This window comes from Syngnathus scovelli, chromosome 13 (assembly GCF_024217435.2).
Source record: "Syngnathus scovelli strain Florida chromosome 13, RoL_Ssco_1.2, whole genome shotgun sequence".
Lineage (NCBI taxonomy): Eukaryota > Metazoa > Chordata > Actinopteri > Syngnathiformes > Syngnathidae > Syngnathus > Syngnathus scovelli.
Genome location: NC_090859.1, coordinates 221,595 through 229,094, shown reverse-complemented (window position 1 = coordinate 229,094; position 7,500 = coordinate 221,595). Strand labels below are relative to the sequence as shown.

The 7,500-nt window shown below is 50.8% G+C and overlaps 2 non-coding genes and 3 pseudogenes across 2 annotated transcripts; all 5 read right to left on the bottom strand.

Annotated features, from left to right (window-relative positions):
- Nucleotides 1–1,433: 1,433 nt before the first annotated feature.
- On the bottom strand, nucleotides 1,434–1,552 carry LOC125980265 (5S ribosomal RNA). The gene has a single exon (XR_007485579.1). It is a non-coding gene; the product is annotated as a 5S ribosomal RNA (ribosomal RNA).
- Nucleotides 1,553–3,198: 1,646 nt separating this feature from the next.
- LOC125980290 (5S ribosomal RNA) lies at nucleotides 3,199–3,317 on the bottom strand (annotated as a pseudogene).
- An 842-nt stretch (nucleotides 3,318–4,159) lies between these two features.
- LOC125980227 (5S ribosomal RNA) lies at nucleotides 4,160–4,278 on the bottom strand (annotated as a pseudogene).
- A 643-nt stretch (nucleotides 4,279–4,921) lies between these two features.
- LOC125980297 (5S ribosomal RNA) lies at nucleotides 4,922–5,040 on the bottom strand (annotated as a pseudogene).
- Nucleotides 5,041–5,670: 630 nt separating this feature from the next.
- LOC125980259 (5S ribosomal RNA) lies at nucleotides 5,671–5,789 on the bottom strand. Its single transcript, XR_007485573.1, has one exon. It is a non-coding gene; the product is annotated as a 5S ribosomal RNA (ribosomal RNA).
- Nucleotides 5,790–7,500: the final 1,711 nt, after the last annotated feature.

Genomic DNA, 7,500 nt, shown 5'->3' with positions numbered 1-7,500 from the left:
CAGCGGCCGGCGAGCTCGCGCACCCGCCCGGCACATCCGGGAGGCCGTGCGCACGAGCCAAGTGGCCGAAAATAGCCCCCGCCGAGCGGATCGGCTGTTTATAAGCACCGCGGAGGTGGTCGCGGCGCCTCATTCGACTTCCAGCGGCCGGCGAGCTCGCGCACCCGCCCGGCACATCCGGGAGGCCGTGCGCACGAGCCAAGTGGCCGAAAATAGCCCCCGCCGAGCGGATCGGCTGTTTATAAGCACCGCGGAGGTGGTCGCGGCGCCTCATTCGACTTCCAGCGGCCGGCGAGCTCGCGCACCCGCCCGGCACATCCGGGAGGCCGTGCGCACGAGCCAAGTGGCCGAAAATAGCCCCCGCCGAGCGGATCGGCTGTTTATAAGCACCGCGGAGGTGGTCGCGGCGCCTCATTCGACTTCCGGCGGGCGGCGAGCTCGCGCACCCGCCCGGCACATCCGGGAGGCCGTGCGCACGAGCCAAGTGGCCGAAAATAGCCCCCGCCGAGCGGATCGGCTGTTTATAAGCACCGCGGAGGTGGTCGCGGCGCCTCATTCGACTTCCAGCGGCCGGCGAGCTCGCGCACCCGCCCGGCACATCCGGGAGGCCGTGCGCACGAGCCAAGTGGCCGAAAATAGCCCCCGCTGAGCGGATCGGCTGTTTAAAAGCACCGCGGAGGTGGTCGCGGCGCCTCATTCGACTTCCAGCGGGCCGCGCACTCGCGCACGCCGCCCGGTTCAAATTTTCTAAGTGCAACGCACAATGAGATGCATGAGAAACGGCCTTGGTTACCATCACATTTGAAGCGATGAATACGAAGTTAAATTTTATGACTCGGTGTATAAGTCGAGGTCGATTTTTTTCGGTCGATTTTGGATCGAAAAAGGTCGACCAATACACCGGCAAATACGGTATATATACTTATTATAAATGTAGTATTTATTTATATAGATTTATTGTTTATTTATATATATAAAGGCAGATCCGCAAAAATATTTCTGACGCGTAGCCGGTCCGTGGCGCAAGAAAGGTTGGGGACCACTAGTCTAAAAGAATCTGGCCGTAACTGGAGTAGGGTTCTACGCGAATGCCCAACGGAAAAGTGAAGTGCACAAAACCTGCATTTGGCTGTATCAAAATAAATTTCATGAAAAAGGTAAAAACACTACATGGAAGCGCAATATGTTGTGCTGGGTTCTTTTACAAGTAAAGACTGCTGCTTTGAGTTCACAGGGAGCCATGCTCTTTATTCACTGTACATAGAGGTTTTTAACTCGTGTTGTAGTTTCAGTGTCGGAGTTCAAACTAGGCTTGCAGTTTCCGAATGCCATTCGTGATGGGTGCTGTAAAAAGTTCTTGGCTTAAACGATTGAAGTGCACATAAGAAAAAAAAAAAAAAAAAGAGCTTGAAGTGCACATAAGAAAAAGAAAAAGCTTACAGCACCTGGTATTCCCAGGCAGTCTCCCATCCAAGTACTAACCAGGCCCGACCCTGCTTAGCTTCCGAGATCAGACGAGATCAGGCGTTCTCAGGGTAGTATGGCCGTAAGCCGTGAGGTGACCCAACATTTTGCATTTTATAGACACAATCGCCCCTGAAACTAGCGAGCAAGCCAATGAAGCCTTCAAAACTGCTTCGGCACATGGAGACCAAGCATCCTGCATTAAAAGACAAACCTTAACCACTTCGGGTTGCATTGTCTCCGATTACGCCTGGATGGGACCGGCTCGTTTCTGAGAAACAAGCTCGGTGCTCCCAATAATTCAACGTAATGGTGACTTTTATTTTTATGTGGTTTATATTTGTTTTTATGCCAGTCGTATCATTTTATTTAATCGTATTTACCGTATTTGCCGGTGTACAGGTCGACTCGGTGTATAAGTCGACCCCCTAAAATTCGAAGGAAATTTACGATTTTATGATATATCCTTTGTATAAGTCGAGCTCAATTGTTGCATTATATTAAACTTCAAAATTCAATATGCGAAATTTATTGACGAAATGTGTTCAAATTCCGGGAGGCCGTGCGCATGCGGCTGTTTATAAGCACCGCGGAGGAGATCGCGGCCGGCGAGCTCGCGCACGCCGCCCGGCACCAACGGGAGGCCGGAAATAGCTCCAAGCCGAGCGGATCGGCACTTTATAAGCACCGCGGAGGAGATTGCGGCGCCTCATTGGACTTCCAGCGGCCGGCGAGCTCGCGCACCCGCCCGGCACATCCGGGAGGCCGTGCGCACGAGCCAAGTGGCCGAAAATAGCCCCCGCCGAGCGGATCGGCTGTTTATAAGCACCGCGGAGGTGGTCGCGGCGCCTCATTCGACTTCCAGCGGCCGGCGAGCTTGCGCACCCGACCGGCACATCCGGGAGGCCGTGCGCACGAGCCAAGTGGCCGAAAATAGCCCCCGCCGAGCGGATCGGCTGTTTATAAGCACCGCGGAGGTGGTCGCGGCGCCTCATTCGACTTCCAGCGGGCCGCGCACTCGCGCACGCCGCCCGGTTCAAATTTTCTAAGTGCAACGCACAATGAGATGCATGAGAAACGGCCTTGGTTACCATCACATTTGAAGCGATGAATACGAAGTTAAATTTTATGACTCGGTGTATAAGTCGAGGTCAATTTTTTTCGGTCGATTTTGGATCGAAAAAGGTCGACCAATACACCGGCAAATACGGTATATATATTTATTATAAATGTAGTATTTATTTATATAGATTTATTGTTTATTTATATATATAAAGGCAGGTCCGCAAAAATATTTCTGACGCGTAGCCGGTCCGTGGCGCAAGAAAGGTTGGGGACCACTAGTCTAAAAGAATCTGGCCGTAACTGGAATAGGGTTCTACGCGAATGCCCAACGGAAAAGTGAAGTGCACAAAACCTGCATTTGGCTGTATCAAAATAAATGTCATGAAAAAGGTAAAAACACTACATGGAAGCGCAATGTGTTGTGCTGGGTTCTTTTACAAGTAAAGACTGCTGCTTTGAGTTCACAGGGAGCCATGCTCTTTATTCACTGTACATAGAGGTTTTGAACTCGTGTTGTAGTTTCAGTGTCGGAGTTCAAACTAGGCTTGCAGTTTCCGAATGCCATTCGTGATGGGTGTTGTAAAAAGGTCTTGGCTTAAACGATTGAAGTGCACATAAGAAAAAAAAAAAAAAAAAAAAGAGCTTGAAGTGCACATAAGAAAAAGAAAAAGCTTATAGCACCTGGTATTCCCAGGCAGTCTCCCATCGAAGTACTAACCAGGCCCGACCCTGCTTAGCTTCCGAGATAAGACGAGATCAGGCGTTCTCAGGGTAGTATGGCCGTAAGCCGTGAGGTGACCCAACATTTTGCATTTTATAGACACAATCGCCCCTGAAACTAGCGAGCAAGCCAATGAAGCCTTCAAAACTGCTTCGGCACATGGAGACCAAGCATCCTGCATTAAAAGACAAACCTTAACCACTTCGGGTTTCATTGTCTCCGATTACGCCTGGATGGGACCGGCTCGTTTCTGAGAAACAAGCTCGGTGCTCCCAATAATTCAACGTAATGGTGACTTTTATTTTTATGTGGTTTATATTTGTTTTTATTCCAGTCGTATCATTTTATTTAATCCTATTTATATATATTTATTATAAATGTAGTATTTATTTATATAGATTTATTGTTTATTTATATATATAAAGTCAGGTCCGCAAAAATATTTCTGACGCGTCGCCGGTCCGTGGCGCAAGAAAGTTTGGGGACCACTAGTCTAAAAGAATCTGGCCGTAACTGGAATAGGGTTATACGCGAATGCCCAACGGAAAAGTGAAGTGCACAAAACCTGCATTTGGCTGTATCAAAATAAATGTCATGAAAAAGGTAAAAACACTACATGGAAGCGCAATGTGTTGTCCTGGGTTCTTTTACAAGTAAAGACTGCTGCTTTGAGTTCACAGGGAGCCATGCTCTTTATTCACTGTACATAGTCTGTCCTCTAGCGGTAAAAACGTGAACTGCAATGCTATGGCTGTCGCCACACAATGTAGGTTTTAAACTCGTGTTGTAGTTTCAGTGTCGGAGTTCAAACTAGGCTTGCAGTTTCCGAATGCCATTCGTGATGGGTGCTGTAAAAAGTTCTTGGCTTAAACGATTGAAGTGCACATAAGAAAAAAAAAAAAAAAAAAAAGCTTACGGTAACTGGTATTCCCAGGCGGTCTCCCATCCAAGTACTAACCAGGCCCGATCCTGCTTAGCCTCCGAGGTCGGACGAGACCGGGCGCTCTCAGGGTAGTATTGCCGTAAGCCGTGAGACCGCTCAGAATTTTTCATTTTATAGACACAATCGCCCCTGAAACTGCCAAGCAGCGGCTTGACTTGATGGCTGTGGTAAAAGTTTCCTTTCACAATTGACGTGGGAAAAAAAAAAAAAAAAAGGCTTTCAGCACCTGGTATTCCCGGACGGTCACCCTTCCCTTTTGTTTTGTTTTTTGTTTTTTTTACAACCAGGGCCGAAACAGGCTTTCTTCCAAGGCTTTTGGTGTTTTCTGGAAACATGGCTATCATGAAAAGTTATTGACAGCTTTTTATGCGGTAGCACGAATTTGCCGTTGCGACCTGCATTTTGCTGAATCAAAATAAATGCCTTGAAAAGTTTAAAAACACTTCATGGAAGTGTTGTGTTGGGTTCTTTTACAAGTCAAGCCTGCTGCTTTGAGTTCACAGGGAGCCATGCTCACTGTACATAGTCTGCTCTCTAGCGGTAAAAACGTGAACTGCAATGCTATGGCTGTCGCCACACAATGTAGGTTTTAAACTCGTGTTGTAGTTTCAGTGTCGGAGTTCAAACTAGGCTTGCAGTTTCCGAATGCCATTCGTGATGGGTGCTGTAAAAAGTTCTTGGCTTAAACGATTGAAGTGCACATAAGAAAAAAAAAAAAAAAAAAAAAAAGCTTACGGTAACTGGTATTCCCAGGCGGTCTCCCATCCAAGTACTAACCAGGCCCGACCCTGCTTAGCCTCCGAGATCGGACGAGAGCGGGCGCTCTCAGGGTAGTATTGCCGTAAGCCGTGAGACCGCTCAGAATTTTTCATTTTATAGACACAATCGCCCCTGAAACCATGCCAAGCAGCGGCGGGACTTGATGGCTGTGGTAAAAGTTTCCTTTCACAATTGACGTGGGAAGAAAAAAAAAAAAAAGGCTTTCAGCACCTGGTATTCCCGGACGGTCACCCTTCCCTTTTGTTTTTTTTTGTTTTTTTTACAACCAGGGCCGAAACAGGCTTTCTTCCAAGGCTTTTGGTGTTTTCTGGAAACATGGCTATCATGAAAAGTTATTGACAGCTTTTTATGCGGTAGCACGAATTTGCCGTTGCGACCTGCATTTTGCTGAATCAAAATAAATGCCTTGAAAAGTTTAAAATCACTTCATGGAAGTGTTGTGTTGGGTTCTTTTACAAGTCAAGCCTGCTGCTTTGAGTTCACAGGGAGCCATGCTCACTGTACATAGTCTGCTCTCTAGCGGTAAAAAAATTAACTACAATGCTGTGGATGTCACCACATAATATAGCTTTCAAACTCGTGTTATAGTTTCAATGTCGGAGTTTAAATTAGGCTTGCTGTTTCCGGATGCCATTCGTGATGGGTGTTGTAAAAAATAGCTTCTTAAACGATTGAAGTGCACATAAGAAAAAGAAAAAGCTTACAGCACCTGGTATTCCCAGGCGGTCTCCCATCCAAGTACTAACCAGGCCCGACCCTGCTTAGCTTCTGAGATCGGACGAGATCGGGCGTTCTCAGGGTAGTATGGCCGTAAGCCGTGAGGTGACCCAACATTTTGCATTTTATAGACACAATCGCCCCTCAAACTAGCGAGCGAGCCAATGAAGCCTTCAAAACTGCTTCGGCACATGGAGACCAAGCATCCTGCATTAAAAGACAAACCTTAACCACTTCGGGTTTCATTGTCTCCGATTACGTCTGGATGGGACCGGCTCGTTTCTGAGAAACAAGCTCGGTGCTCCCAATAATTCAACGTAATGGTGACTTTTATTTTTATGTGGTTTACATTTGTTTTTATGCCAGTCGTATCATTTTATTTAATCGTATTTACCGTATTTGCCGGTGTACAGGTCGACTCGGTGTATAAGTCGACCACCTAAAATTCGACGGAAATTTACGATTTTATGATATATCCTTTGTATAAGTCGAGCTCAATTGTTGCATTATATTAAACTTCAAAATTCAATATGCGAAATTTATTGACGAAATGTGTTCAAATTCTGGGAGGCCGTGCGCATGCTGCTGTTTATAAGCACCGCGGAGGAGATCGCGGCCGGCGAGCTCGCGCACGCCGCCCGGCACCAACGGGAGGCCGGAAATAGCTCCAAGCCGAGCGGATCGGCACTTTATAAGCACCGCGGAGGTGGTCGCGGCGCCTCATTCGACTTCCAGCGGCCGGCGAGCTCGCGCACCCGCCCGGCACATCCGGGAGGCCGTGCGCACGAGCCAAGTGGCCGAAAATAGCCCCCGCCGAGCGGATCGGCTGTTTATAAGCACCGCGGAGGTGGTCGCGGCGCCTCATTCGACTTCCAGCGGCCGGCGAGCTCGCGCACCCGCCCGGCACATCCGGGAGGCCGTGCGCACGAGCCAAGTGGCCGAAAATAGCCCCCGCCGAGCGGATCGGCTGTTTATAAGCACCGCAGAGGTGGTCGCGGCGCCTCATTCGACTTCCGGCGGGCGGCGAGCTCGCGCACCCGCCCGGCACATCCGGGAGGCCGTGCGCACGAGCCAAGTGGCCGAAAATAGCCCCCGCCGAACGGATCGGCTGTTTATAAGCACCGCGGAGGTGGTCGCGGCGCCTCATTCGACTTCCAGCGGCCGGCGAGCTCGCGCACCCGCCCGGCACATCCGGGAGGCCGTGCGCACGAGCCAAGTGGCCGAAAATAGCCCCCGCCGAGCGGATCGGCTGTTTATAAGCACCGCGGAGGTGGTCGCGGCGCCTCATTCGACTTCCAGCGGCCGGCGAGCTCGCGCACCCGCCCGGCACATCCGGGAGGCCGTGCGCACGAGCCAAGTGGCCGAAAATAGCCCCCGCCGAGCGGATCGGCTGTTTATAAGCACCGCAGAGGTGGTCGCGGCGCCTCATTCGACTTCCGGCGGGCGGCGAGCTCGCGCACCCGCCCGGCACATCCGGGAGGCCGTGCGCACGAGCCAAGTGGCCGAAAATAGCCCCCGCCGAACGGATCGGCTGTTTATAAGCACTGCGGAGGTGGTCGCGGCGCCTCATTCGACTTCCAGCGGCCGGCGAGCTCGCGCACCCGCCCGGCACATCCGGGAGGCCGTGCGCACGAGCCAAGTGGCCGAAAATAGCCCCCGCCGAGCGGATCGGCTGTTTATAAGCACCGCGGAGGTGGTCGCGGCGCCTAATTCGACTTCCAGCGGCCGGCGAGCTCGCGCACCCGCCCGGCACATCCGGGAGGCCGTGCGCACGAGCCAAGTGGCCGAAAATAGCCCCCGCCGAGCGGAT